Below are 15,458 nucleotides of genomic sequence, written 5' to 3' on the forward strand. Positions count from 1 at the left end.
CCAATGTGATGCTCCACATCAAGGAAGTTTGTAAGATATGTTTATGACAGGCCTTATCTTTATTTGGAAACCTTTAAGGACAAGAGAAATTAATTATTGACTTTGGACACTTGGAAGAAAAAAGTAGTTTACTAGCACAAGATTCTGTATAGGATAAGCTGACAGCAAAGGAACAAGGGAGTGGAATTCAGAACATATTGGACCTAGGGAACTGAAGTGATAGGGTGTGGATAGACTGTAAAAGAAGGATCTGAACAGTTATCTCGCTAGTGTAATATCATTTTCTATGCATAAATCGCCTGAGAGTCTTTTTAAGGCAAAAAGTCATATTTCAAAACCATCTGAATAAAGTCCAAAGGCTTTTAATTTTACTTTCCATAATTTCTAACTGTAGTTTAATATTCTGGACAAGAGACCTGGAGGATTCTTCTCATGTGTAGTTAATATTTAAGTAATAGGAAGTACTGTACATGTGAAGTAATAGTCCATATTCGGCTCTTACTATGTATAATTTTATTATATAGCACATCATAAATGTGGTTGAGGAAAAAGCCAAGAAAGAACATTACTTTGAGCTTATTATATAGACAGATTTTCTTAAAGGGAAATCTTTTCTTCAAATCAGCTATATATATTGTGACAAAGTCACTGTGGTAAGGTGATAGAGGGAAGATATGTTTCACAGAGGCTATTAGCTTTCGTGAATTGAAATCATGAAGTTTGCTCCAGCATATTATTGGCTGAGAGGGTTAAACCTCCATTTTAAGAGGGAATGGTTTTTGTGAATGACCATTGTGAAGGGTTGGAGGTCATTCACCATATCTCCACCTTAGGGTGTGGTCTGGGGTTTAAACTCTCAGCCTGCTGAGGCATTCCGTGTTCAGTAGGTCTGGAGAGAGGAACTCCAGACATGTTTGTGTAGAGCTAGCCTGAACCACGTGGAGTTGCTGAACGCTGAGCAGGCGGATTCCTGCTACCACAAAGACTGTGTTTTTGTGCTACCATTTTGTTTTGGTGTTTCCTGTTTAGCCCAGCGGGCTGTGTTTTTCTTTTATGGACTCAGTGTTGGTTTATGCTGCATTTTAATAAACCAACCAGAAGTTTTAAGGAGACAGAGTACCTGTGTCTATCTACCTCCATGTGCAGCTGAGTGAGCGATCTACCACAGGTGGCGGTAGAAGTGCGGCCAAGATCCCCAGGAGGCACGTGTAATGTCGGAGGACAAACCGTATGTCTTGGGTAAAGTCGGCCATAAGCCAGGAAACGAAGACAGACAGTATGGAGGACCTGATCAAGCATCTTGTGCTAGCCCAGCAGGAGACAAGCAAGCTGCTATTGCAACAGATCCACCAACAGCAGCAACACCAACAAGACCAGCTCAGACAGCAGCAATAGCAGATGGAGTTGCTTGCAGAAGAGGTTTGTGGGAGGCTGGCAGCCCCTCACACAACTCCAGGTGATGACTCGTACGTCCGGAAAGTGGTAAGACGAGCCATGCAAAAAATGACCCTGGGGGATGATGTGGAAGCATTTTTGACTGTTTTCGATGGGGTAGCAGAGTGAGAAAAGCGGTTGTCAGAGCAGTGGGTGAAGGTGCTGGCCCCCTATTTGACTGGTGAGACACAAAAGGCTTATTATGACCTGGCCTTACAGGATGCCCAGGAGTATTCAAAGTTAAAAACTGAGATACTGGCACGCTCAGAGGTGACTATGTCTGTCCGAGCTCAAAGGATCCACCACTCGGCATATTGCGGTGATAAACTGTCACGCTGTCTCTGTATACTGGAGGTAGGGGGCCTAAGCTGACCCTAAGCTGGGGCCCTGACTAATCCCTCAACCTGGAGGTACTGTTAAAGGTACAGAGGTCCAGGCCGCCAGCGTAACCCCTACCTCCTGAGGATCCCTGCACCTAAGTAATCTAGTCCTGAGAAGGACCCCGATCACAACAAAAGGGGACAAGTAATAATATGCCCACACACAGTACTTAGACGAACGAGACAGTACAAGGGAAAAACCAAAACCACCTTGCATACAAAAACTACACAACTACAACAGAGGGAACACCAACGGGAAAGGAGATAAATGATAAAGCGAGGAAGGGAAAAAACTCTCCGAATACACTTATCTCTGAAACTCCAAATACCACGATCCGCTCTGTTAGTCTGCATGAAATGCTTTCACCGACACTTCCCTAACAGACCAGCAGGCATTTGAAGGAGTCTCACTACAGCAGCATTGATTGCAGCTGGGCGAGGCTGGACCTCGTCTAGCACAGAGAGAGAGTTAACTCCCTCACTGCCGAAAAACACAAAGCACCAAAAAGTCAGCTGCGAGAAGTCAGGCTGTGTAATCGTGACGATCTTCGTGGCGACACACCCGTGACATAAACCCCCTCGCTCCCAAATGTTCCATCTCCTCCATCTTGTACAGAAGCGGTTGCAGCCAGAGTCCTCCACCCCAGCCCAGATGGTAGAATGGGTCATGATGGACAGATTTATTCACTCCCTGGACCCATGCAGACCTGGGTTGCGCAAGGAAGACCCCAGAATGCGGACGACCTGGTCGGCCTCGTAGAAAAGTACCAGGTGGTTGAGAGGTCCCTAAGGAAGCCGGGAGGTGCTGCATCCTCATACTGGGGAACCCAGAGTGAGCCCGAATTCCTAAAGAGGGGTATTAAAGCCATCACTGGGGGGAGTCCAAGAGGTCGCTGAAGGTCTGCCGAAAGCCGCTGGGAAAGACTCGATCTGCTGGAGGTGTCACTGTCCTGGACACATAGCCGCCCGTTGTCTGATGACCTCTGAAGAAATGGACTGCAGCATAGGGAGGCGGTGCTCATACTATGCCTATCCTGCCTGCAGTGTGGACTATCAGTCCGGTGAGGGGCCACAGTCATGTCCCATGACCATAAATGGGGTATTGGTGTTGGGACTTTTGGACTCGGGGAGTTTTCTGGCTGTGGTAAGGGCCACACTCCCCCACCAGTTGATCCCTGGGAAACATGTGGGCGTCACCTGTATCCGTGGGGACACCAAGGGCTATCCCGTCGCCCAAGTGACTATAAAAATGAACCGTGGTGCGGAGTCCCATTAAGTTGGGGTAGTCAGAGACTTGTTACACCAGGTTATAATCGGTTGGGACTTCTGGCTGTTCTGGGACTTGTGGGGAAAGTCGGAGGTGCCCACTAGCTCAGACCAGGGCCAGTTCGTCCATGAAGAATCCCCATTACAGCCAGAGGCGGATGAGTTTCCCCTGTGTGTCCTTGCTGGCGACGAGGACGAGACATGGACCCATGAGGATGAGATTCCTGAACTGGGGGTTTCTGGTGGGAATTTTGGTATGGCACAAATTCAGGATCTTATGTTGAACGGTGCATTTATAATGTAACTGTGATAAATGGGTTGCTCAAGAGCCGGAGGCTGACACCGGGTTCCCATATTTCACCTTAAATGAGGAGCTGCTTTATCAGGTCACAAAACCAAGAGGGAAAGTGATAGAGCAGTTGTTGGTGCCGGGTCCCTATAGACTAAGGGGGGGCATCTGGGAGTAGACAAAACCCAAGAGCGGGTCTTGCAGAGGTACTACTGACCTGGGTGTCACCGAGACATTGTTAATTTCTGCCGGTCTTGCCCTAATTGTCAGCTAACTGTTCCTGTGTCCCACTTTCGGAGTCCCCTGGTTCCGTTACCCATTATAGAGGTCCCGTCTGACTGAATTGCCATGGACCTTGTAGGGCCCTTAGTTAAGTCTGCCAGGGGTCACCAATACATACTGGTTGTGCTGGACTATGCAACACGGTACCTAGAGGCTGTACCATTGCGAAACTCCTCTGCCAGCTGGTACATATCTTCTCCCGAACAGGCCTGCCAAAGGAGATCCTGACAGACCAGGGAACTCCTTTCATGTCGAAGGTGATGAGTGAGTTGTGTAAGGCTCTCCAGATTGCGCAACTCAGGATGTCAGAGTACCATCCGCTGACGGGCGGCCTGGTGGAGAGGTTCAACAAGATCCTAAAGTCCAAGCTTAAAAAGGTCATAGAGAGGGATGGACGAGACTGGGATTGCCTACTCCCCTATCTGCTATTTTCCATTAGGGAAGCTTCCCAGGCCTCTACAGGGTTCTCACCCTTTGAGTTGCTTTACGGCGGCACCCTCGGGGACTGTTGGACATTGTGAAGGAGACCTGGGAAGCCGAGGTAACACCCCACCGGAGCGTCATCAAGCAGATGCAAGACCAGATAGCGAGGATGATGCCGATTGTGAGAGAGAGCCTCCTTCAAGCACAAGAGGCCTAGGCAAGGGTCTACAATCGGTCAGCGAGACTGAGGCAGTTTAGTCCTGGAGACCGGGTGTTGGTGTTGATCCCCATGGTGGAGAGTAAATTCCTGGCCAACTGGCAAGGGCCATATGAGGTGGTCGAAAAGTTGTGTGACGTCAACTACAAGGTCCACCAGCCAGGAAGAAGCAAGCCTTATCAGGTGTACCACGTTAACCTGCTCAAACCTTGATGAGACAGGGTGCCGGTGGAAGCTACATGCCTGGGGGCCCAACCTGAAACACGAGTCGAGGATGTCACAGTGGCAGAGACAATATCACCGGCCCAGAAGCAACAGTGCCGAGAGCTGCTTCAGCGGAACCGGAACCTGTTTTCAGAGCTGCCAGGTTGTACACAGGTGGTCGAGCGTGAAATCTTGACGGAGCCGCATGTGAGGGTCAATCAAAGGCCGTATCAGATTCCTGAAGCCCGCCGCGAAGTGATCTCCAAAGAGGTGAGGAGAATGTTGAGCCTGGGTGTCATCAAAGCGTCAAAGAGCGGCTGGTCCAGCCCCATTGTCCTGGTGCTGAAGCCGGATGGAGAATGACGGTTCTGTAATGACTACAAAAAGCTGAATGAGGTGTCAAAGTTCGACGCATATCCGCTGCTCCGCGTACATGAGCACATTGAGAGGCTAGGGACAGGCAGATTCTCCTGTCTCTAAGTGCCAAGGAGAAGACAGCCTTCTCTACTCCTGACTGGTGCTTTCAGTACACCAGGATGCCGTTCGGTCTGCAGGGAACCCCAGCTCCCTTCCAGAGGGTTATGGACCGGATCCTAGTATGACATTGTGATCTTCTGCCCGGATTGGGGAAGTCACCTGCCAAAAATCTAGGCGGTACTGGATGCGCTAAGGAAGGTAGGGTTTACGATAAACCCAAAGAAGTACGCCATGGGGAAAGTAAAGGCAAAATACTTGGGCTACATCATCAAAAGGGGCGAAATAAAGCCGCAAGTAAATAAGGTGGAGGCTATCTGAAATTGTCCGCAACCGAACTCCAAGAAGCAAGGTTGGGCGTTTCTAGGAATGATCTGACAAGTTTAGCTCCGTTTCTGATTTAATTCAAAACACTGCTGCTATGGGCACTTACCCTAAGGGATGGACACCCGACTATATGATATAATTGTATGATATGCATGTTTTAGTCATTTTCTAGCAGTCTGATATATGTGGCATTAATAAGAATATGAGGGGTAATGCAGGTTAAAAAATAGGAAAGGTTATCTATATGACTGTATATGCTGAGCTGGGGGACATAATGGGTTAGTGATTTAAATTCATGTAACAAATATTGAAAAATCGTTTAATAATATATTTATGAAATGTGGAGATTTGGTAATTTTACTTAAACTGGCTGTTTATTTGAATTATAGTTTGGATAATACTCTATATACCAGCAACATATGGAGGAATAAAGGGTGCAGCTCTTGAAAATACTTCATATATCTGCGACATAAGGAAACAAACCCATGCATAAAAAACCTCTTCAGACAACAGGACAAGAATCAGCATAAATAATGGTATACTGGAACGGACTGCCTAAAAGATTGAAGACTATATAATGATACTGCGATTCTGTCCGGTTTATTTGTATGGGTAGTATAAGTAAGGGCAAAACTTGCCCATTAGTATTATGGTGCCCGACAACCCTTGGTGGGAGCGCGTTCCTGCTGCATCATCTCGGCCTCGCCTCCTGCGCTCAGCGTCCAATCAGAGGTTCCGATACGTGCGCATGCGCGGTCGGCGTCCCGGAAGTCCGACCGCGCATGCGCACGTATCGGAACCTCTGATTGGCTGGCGACGCTGGATGGGCAGCGGGGGCGCACCGCTACACGCCATCGGTATAGGGTAAGAAGAGGTAAAATCATATGTACTAAACAGCACTATTTAATTAGGTAAAGAACGGGTTACTGATTGGCTGTGCCCCTCTGCTCAGCCCACCTGCACCGCTACATAAGATCAGCCTGCACATTGTCCCAGTACCCCCCCGAGGAAGCAGACACGCGAAACGCGCGTAGGGGTGCTGGGCGGTGTGGGGCCTCTATTATGGCACATGGTTGGTACTTGGATGTCTATTGAAAAAACCCTAATATGCATGCCTGAGATATTGGAATACTATATGTACTAATGAAATGTCATATTGATGTTTGATCTGAGAAATTTGTATCTGCTATTTGTATTTATTGTTTGTATTCTTGGAAATTCACTGATACCTGATCTGAGTGACCAGAATCTCTAATATGGCATAGGATTAATCTATATTTAATGATACTGTATGTAATGACATCTATAACAACTCATGTACTATGAGGATATATGTATACCCCACTGGCCGGAATTTTTAATAGGTGTTTTTAGGGGTAGAATGATGAAATTTTAAATAATTACTTTTTTGCTTGCTGTGTCTAAATAAAGCATTTATATGACAATTAATTTATATGACTACTCTATGTGATATTTATAAATTTAATAAGGAAGGAACAATAGATGTTTCGGATTGGTTTGGGTAACTCCTTATGTATAATCAATGGATCTATATATCCAAATTCTGCTAATTAATTTTATGTTTGTGTAGAGCTAGCCTGAACCACATGGAGTTGCTGAATGCTGAGCAGGCGGATGGATCCCTGGTACCACAAAGACTGTTACCATTTTGTGTTGGTTCTTCCAGTTTTGCCCAGCGGGCTGTGTTTTTCTTTCATGGACTCAGTGTTGGTTTAGGCTGCATTTTAATAAACCAACCAGAAGTTTTAAAGAGACAGCGTACCTGTGTCTACCTCCGTGTGCAGCTGAGTGAGCGATCTACCACAATATATAAATGTATTCATTTATTTATTTTTTTAATTTTGCAATGTTTTTTTTGTCATTTTGCGACCTGTTCTGAAAGACAAAATTTGTCTTGCAATTTTCGCACTGTCTACTGGGATTATTTAGACTCATACTTCCTTTTCTTTCAGGAAGAGTTTTCAGCAGGCTCCTTATCAGCAGAGGTAGGATTACAATGACAGCTAACACCTTTATACACAGCTAATAACGATGGATCCACCATTCACAATCGGCGATTCGCAACTGACCCTTCTCCTCCCTTCATAATGACCATTGTGTTACCGGTCCGGGTGGTGGAACCCCTGTGCTTCGGTGCAAGGAGGGACCAGAGGGGCGTGACTAAGTGCCTACTTGGCCTGACCCAGGTCACACGGCGGCTTAGTCGACTCCGTGAACAAGGGAGGGACCGGGCAGGTGAACCAGGTGCCACTCTGGGACCGACCTGGTGTGAGAGCAGGCGACTCCCACGGGCCAGATGACAGGAGCTGACCGATACAGTGGATGCGCACGGGAGGAAGGCTGGCGGATGGTCCGGGTAGATAAGCAGGCAGGTACGGCTGATAGCCAGACAGGTGCTCCGGGTAGACAAGCAGGCGGGCACGGCAGGTTACTTGGCAGGTGCTCCGGGTTGGCAGGCTGGCGGGCACGGCAGGTAACTGGCAGGTGCTCCAGATAGGCAGGCTGGCGGACACGGCTGGTTACTTGGCAGGTGCTCCGGGTAGGCAGGCTGACGGACACGGCAGGTAACTGGCAGTTGCTCCAGTTAAGCAGGCTGCAGGGCACGGCTGTTAGACAGACTGGCGGGCTGGACTGACACACAGGCTGGCGGGCAGGACTGACAGACAGGCTGGTGGGCAGGACTGACAAGCAGCGGGACCTGAGGGCTGAGGAAAGTGTTAGCACACAAACAACAACCTTGCACAGGCACCTCCATTTTGGAGGAGGTGCCTTATATAGGAGAAGTCCTCCGGCCATTTGCCGGGGACTCTTTAGGACGGCGTTCGCGGCCCTTTTAAGAGGGAGGGAGCGCGTGCATGCGCCCTAACCACAGTGCCAGGGAAGCTGCGCGCGGTGCGCTCCACAGCAGCAGCGGGGGGGCAGGAAGACGCAGGACCGGGACCGCGGTGGTGAGGGGAACGGCGTCTCTGCCTTGCAGGAAGCAGAGACGCCGATGCTACACATTGCACATGCTCATTGCACATGCACATGCTTAAATACAGAAGTTGGGCTAAAGTATATGAGGATTTCCAAAACAGTGAGTAGGAGTCTAAAAAAGTCCCTTTAATTAGCATAAAAACTGATAAGACATATTTCTAATGTTTATTTTTAATACAGATTGGAAGTTTGATATCCTGTGTTAGTTTTGGCCATAACCAGATGAATTGTTCGCCTGTTTATGATGATAATTTCAATCTTGTATTGGTTGAAGTCAATCCTGAGTATGAGAATAAAATGATCCTTAAGTGCTTGGTGAGGTAGTCTCCTTGCAATACCTGGTTCACTGGAAAGGTTACAGGCCTGAAGAAAGAAAGGTTACAGGCCTGAAGAAAGATCTTAGATGGCGGCCAGTAACATCTATACCGATAATCTTACCAGGAGATTCCATAGATCATTTCCTGATAAGTCTGTCCCTAATGGTATGATGGCCCCTCATAAGAGAAGAGGTAGTGCGACACCTTTCATAGAGGCCGCCTTCTCTGTTTCTGCTTCCATCGCTGGTCACGCCACACCTTTGTCGAATGCAATGCGTACTGACTATGTGATAGTTCTGTGTCATTCTTGGATATGTGGTACAGTCCTGGCTGGGAGCTCTGGGGGTAAACTTTTGTCTTTATATTCCTGCAGTTAAGTTGTATAAGTTGCCAGAGGTTCATGGCTTAATCTTCTCTTCAAGAACACATGAACATGCGAACCAGTATTATCATCATGCAGCAGGACGATCCTGGCTTGGAAAACTAGTAGAAGGAACACTGCTTTGCCACTGACTTCTCCAATTGGGAGGGAAAAGCTAGGAATATTCAGACTTCACATGGGACTTTAGACTACAAATATTGAATGTACGGTGCATTTATTTATCAACACATCAAGTTAATATACTGCTGGTTTTCTGCTCATCCAGCTTCACAAAAAATGAAATCAGAAGTGATCAAAATGTCATGCTCACCCAAAAATAGAAGCACTGAAAACTACCGCTGGTTCCACAAAAAATAAGGTTCTATAGAACGGTTTATGTAAAAATAAAAAAGTTATGGGTCTCGGAACATGGTAACACCCTTAACCCCCTAAAAAATGTTTTTGAGAAAAAAAAAAATATTTTTTTTATGGAAAAGTAGTAAACCATAGACTATAACTCTCAGAGTATGGTCACACAAAACACTAATTATTTTGCTTCAAAATGTGTAGTTATAGTTGGTGTTGAGCCACCCCGTAGTGTTCGGGTTCGGTTCGTCGAACACCGGGATGTTCGAGGAACTGTTCGTCGAACACCGTCGAACACCGTTAAAACTAATGGCAGGCAAACAAAAACACATAGGAACACATAGAAAACACCTTCAAAGGTGTCCAAAAGCTCACAAACTGCTCAGAAGACGCTTTCTTTAAAAAAGCCGGCCGGCAATTCAGCAGCGGCATACACCGGTACCCGACAATTTAGACATGAAGGAATAGAGCATCACACATAGATTAGATAGATAGAAACATGTCAGTCACATATATATGAAGTACAGTGACAGTGTTGCTTACTGTACTTGTCATTTAGTGTAAAGGATTTATTAAAAAATATAATAGTGTTTTCGTGCACCGTCTCTTTAAAAAAGCCGGCCGGCAATTCAGCAGCGGTACCCGACAATTTATAACAGACAGAATAGAGCTTCACACATAGATTAGATAGATAGAAACATGTCAGTCACATATATATGAAGTACAGTGACAGTGTTGCTTACTGTACTTGTCATTTACTGCAAAGGATTTATTAAAAAAAATAATAGTGTTTTCATGCACCGTCTCTTTAAAAAAGCCGGCCGGCAATTCAGCATCTGTACCCGACAATTTAGAATAGAAGGAATAGAGAATCACACATAGATTAGATAGATAGAAACATGTCAGCCACATATATACGAAGTACAGTGACAGTGTTGCTTACTGTACTTGTCATTTAGTATTAAAATAAAGGATTTATTATTAAAAAAAATTGGCGTGGGGTTCCCCGTAATTTTAGTCTCTAGCGGAGGTTAAGCAGACAGCTGGGGCAGATGTTTGAAGCCTGGGAAGGGGGTAATACCCACGGAGCTTCCCAGGCTACTAATATCAGCCCCCAGCTGAATACCTAGCCTTTACTAGCTATTAAAATGGGGGACCCCCCCCAAAAAAAAATGACGTGGGGTCCCCCCTAATTTAATAGCTAGCAAAGGCTAGGCAGACAGCTGGGGGCTGATATTAATAGCCCAGGAAGGGAGCCATGAATATTGGCCCCCTCCCAGGCTAGAAACACCAGCCGTCAGCCGCCCCAGAAATGGCGCATCCATAGGATGCGCCAATTCTGGCACTTAGCCTCGCTCTTCCACGCTGCCCTGGTGCGGTGGCAGGGGGTAATAGGGTTGGGGTTGATGTCAGCTTATAATGCCAGCTGACATCAAGCCCAGGTTAGTAATGGAGAGGCGTCTATAAGACACCCCCATTACTAACCCCATAGTCAAAGTTAAAAGAAAACACAAACACCCAGAATAAAGTCCTTTAATTGAAATAAAGACACAATTCTCTATTGTTCTAAATTAAACCATACATACCATCACGCCCATTCCAGCTGAAGCCAACGATCTCCTGCAATAAAAGAAAAATAATAAAGCAACCTCATCCTTACCTTTCCATGGTTCCCAGGACAGCTTCAGCTCTGCTACATCGAGATGACAGGCTGGACCGCAGCAGAACGCTGCCATCCAGCCTGCCATCCCGCAGACACTGAGAAGCGCAGGCATGCTTGCGCTCCTCAGTGTCTGACTGTAACGGCATCCAGATGAGCCGACAATGAACTCGGCTCACCTCATGTACGTCACTGACAGCGTGGGAAAATTCTCCTGCACTCAGCGCTTCAGCGTGAGAATTTTCCCACGCTGTCAGTGACGTGCATGAGGTGAGCCGAGTTCATTGGACAAGACCTCGGCTCATCTGGATGCCGTCACAGCCAGACACTGAGTAGCACAAGCATGCCTGCGCTTCTCAGTGTCTGCGGGATGACAGGCTGGATGGCAGCTTTCTGCTGCGGTCCAGCCTGTCATCTCGATGTAGCAGAGCTGAAGCTGTCGTGGGAGCCATGGAAAGGTAAGGATGATGTTGCTTTATTATTTTACTTTTATTGCAGGAGATCATTGGCTTCAGCTGGAATGGGCGTGGCGGTAAGTATGGTTTAATTTAGAACAATAAAGAATTGTGTGTTTATTTCAATTAAAGGACTTTTTTCTGGGTGTTTGTGTTTTTTTTAAATACTTTACTAGAAATTCATGGTGGTCATGTCTAATATTGGCGTGACCCCATGAATTTCGGGCTTAGGGCCAGCTGATAATGCCAAGCTGGCCTTAACCCCTTTATTACCCAGTGAGCCACCGCACCAGGGCCCTGGATGAGTTGGGTACAGTGCCAGAAGATGGCGCTTCTATGAACGCGCCATTTTCCGGGGCGGCTGCGGACTGCAATTTGCAGCGGGTGGGGCCCAGAAAGCTTGGGCCTCCCTGCGCTGCAGATTCCAGCCCCCAGCTGCCTAGTTGTACCTGGCTGGACACAAAAACAGGGCGAAGCTCCACGTATTTTTTTTTTAAATTCATGAAATTCATGGAATAATTAAGAAAAAAAGGGCTTCCCTATATTGTTGTGTCCAGCTAGGTACAAATAGGCAGCTGGTGGTTGGGAGCAGCCCGTTCCTGCCTGCTGTACCTGACTGGACACAAATATAGGGCGAAGCCCCACATCAATTTTTTTTTCATTATTTCATGAATTTCCTGAAATAATTTAAAAAAAATTGACGTGGGGCTTCGCCCTATATTTGTGTCCAGTCAGGTACAGCAGGCAGGAACGGGCTGCCCCCAACCACCAGCTGCCTATTTGTACCTGGCCAGACACAACAATATAGGGAAGCCCTTTTTTAAAAAAATTATTTCATGAAATAATTAAAAAAAAATTGATGTGGGGCTTCGCACTATATTTGTGTCCAGCCAGGTACAGCAGGCAGGGACGGGCTGCCCCCAACCACCAGCTGCCTATTTGTACCTGGTTGGACACAACAATATAGGGAAGCCCTTTTTTTCTTAATTATTCCATGAATTTCATGAAATAATTTAAAAAAAAAATGCGTGGGGCTTCGCCCTATTTTTGTGCCCAGCCAGGTACAACTAGGCAGCTGGGAGCTGGAATCCGCAGCGCAGGGAGGCCCAAGCTTTCTGGGCCCCCCCCGCTGCAAATTGCAGTCCGCAGCCACCCCAGAAAATGGCGCGTTCATAGAAGCGCCATCTTCTGGCGCTGTACCCAACTCATCCAGGGCCCTGGTGCGGTGGCTCACTGGGTACTAAAGGGGTTAAGGCCAGCTTGGCATTATCAGCTGGCCCTAAGCCCGAAATTCATGGGGTCACGCCAATATTAGACATGACCACCATGAATTTCTAGTAAAGTATTTAAAAAAACACAACACCCAGAATAAAGTCCTTTAATTGAAATAAACACACAATTCTTTATTGTTCTAAATTAAACCATACTTACCGTCACGCCCATTCCAGCTGAAGCCAATGTCTTCTGCAATAAAAGTAAAATAATAAAGCAACCTCATCCTTACCTTTCCATGGTTCCCACGACAGCTTCAGCTCTGCTACATCGAGATGACAGGCTGGACCGCAGCAGAACGCTGCCATCCAGCCTGTCATCCCGCGGACACTGAGAAGCGCAGGCATGCTTGCGCTCCTCAGTGTCTCGCTGTGACGGCATAAAGATGAGACAAGTTCATGTCCAATGAACTCGGCGCACCTCATGCACGTCACTGACAGCGTGGGAGAATTCTCCTGCACTCAGCACTTCAGCGTGAAAATTCTCCCACGCTGAAGTGCTGAGTGCAGGAGAATTCTCCCACGCTGTCAGTGACGTGCATGAGGTGCGCCGAGTTCATTGGACATGAACTCGTCTCATCTTTATGCCGTCACAGCCAGACACTGCAGAGCGCAAGCATGCCTGCGCTTCTCAGTGTCTGCGGGATGACAGGCTGGATGGCAGCGTTCTGCTGCGGTCCAGCCTGTTATCTCGATGTAGCAGAGCTGAAGCTGTCGTGGGAACCATGGAAAGGTAAGGATGAGGTTGCTTTATTATTTTTCTTTTATTGCAGGAGATCGTTGGCTTCAGCTGGAATGGGCGTGATGGTAAGTATGGTTTAATTTAGAACAATAAAGGAATGTGTCTTTATTTCAATTAAAGGACTTTATTCTGGGTGTTTGTGTTTTCTTTTAACTTTGACTATGGGGTTAGTAATGGGGGTGTCTTATAGACGCCTCTCCATTACTAACCTGGGCTTGATGTCAGCTGGCATTATAAGCTGACATCAACCCCAACCCTATTACCCCACTGCCACCGCTACAGGGCAGTGCGAAGAGCGAGGCTAAGTGCCAGAATTGGCGCATCCTAATGATGCGCCATTTCTGGGGCGGCTGACGGCTGGTGTTTCTAGCCTGGGAGGGGGCCAATATTCATGGAACCCTTCCTGGGCTATTAATATCAGCCCCCAGCTGTCTGCCTAGCCTTTGCTAGCTATTAAAATAGGGGGGACCCCACGTCATTTTTTTGGGTGGTCCCCCATTTTAATAGCTAGTAAAGGCTAGGTATTCCGCTGGGGGCTGATATTAGTAGCCTGGGAAGCTCCGTGGGTATTACCCCCTTCCCAGGCTTCAAACATCTGCCCCAGCCGTCTGGTTAACCTCCGCTAGAGCCTAAAATTATGGGGATCCCCACGCCAATTTTTTTTTAAATAAATCCTTTATTTTAACACTAAATGACAAGTACAGTAATCAACACTGTCACTGTACTTCATATATATGTGACTGACATGTTTCTATCTATCTAATCTATGTGTGATTCTCTATTCCTTCTATTCTAAATTGTCGGGTACAGATGCTGAATTGCCGGCCGGCTTTTTTAAAGAGACAGTGCATGAAAACACTATTATTCTTTTTAATAAATCCTTTATACTAAATGACAAGTACAGTAAGCAACACTGTCACTGTACTTCATATATATGTGACTGACATGTTTCTATCTACCTAATCTATGTGTGATTCTCTATTCCTTCTATTCTAAATTGTTGGGTACAGATGCTGAATTGCCGGCTGGCTTTTTTAAAGAGACGGTGCATGAAAACACTATTATTTTTTTTAATAAATCCTTTACTCTAAATGACAAGTACAGTAATCAACACTGTCACTGTACTTCATATATATGTGACTGACATGTTTCTATCTATCTAATCTATGTGTGAAGCTCTATTCTGTCTGTTATAAATTGTCAGGTACCGCTGCTGAATTGCCGGCCGGCTTTTTTAAAGAGACGGTGCATGAAAACACTATTATTTTTTTTTGATAAATCCTTTACACTAAATGACAAGTACAGTAAGCAACACTGTCACTGTGCTTCTTATATGTGTGACTGACATGTTTCTATCTATCTAATCTATGTGTGAAGCTCTATTCTTTCGGTTCTAAATTGTCGGGTACCGGTGTATGCCGCTGCTGAATTGCCGGCTTTTCATGTTTCACTGTTGGCACTGTTCCCATCGATTTGGGCAATCACTGTAATGCCACAACCACCATGGCTGTGGCATTACAGTGAGTGGCAGACAATCCCTGCATGATTGGTGCTCTAAATAGCGCCAGACATGCAGGACACGCTTTTGGTGCACGAACAGTTATCGAACATAACCTCGAACAGCCGAATATTTTGCAAATCGTTCGGGTTCGTCGAACAACTCGAACACCGCCCAAAACAGCTCGAATTTGAGATTGGCGAACAGTTCTAGTCGAACACTGCTCATCTCTAGTTATAGTACAAAAATAATAAAAAACATTCATAAAAACAATATAAATTTGGTATTGCCATGATCATACTGACCTACAGAATATAGTTCCTACTATATATGTACCTCAAAATGGTGCCACTGACAAATACAACTCCTCTCTCAAAAATAAGCCCTCATACAGTTAAAAAGACAGACCCATAATAACTCAGAGAGACAAAACCATTAAAATCTACCAAAAAACATTAAAATTAACAAAATACAACAAGTTTAAACTAATGAGAA

The 15,458-nt window shown here is 46.2% G+C and overlaps 1 protein-coding gene across 1 annotated transcript in view; it reads right to left on the reverse strand.

The window, feature by feature from the left end:
* The window catches only part of TUSC3 (tumor suppressor candidate 3), a 417,133-nt gene that overhangs the window by 57,957 nt on the left and 343,718 nt on the right, over nt 1-15,458 (reverse strand). The gene's annotated exons all lie outside the window — the stretch shown is intronic.

This window comes from Phyllobates terribilis, unplaced genomic scaffold (assembly GCF_046119375.1).
Source record: "Phyllobates terribilis strain yellow unplaced genomic scaffold, ASM4611937v1 Scaffold_1__5_contigs__length_1240528914, whole genome shotgun sequence".
Taxonomy (NCBI): Eukaryota; Metazoa; Chordata; class Amphibia; order Anura; family Dendrobatidae; genus Phyllobates; species Phyllobates terribilis.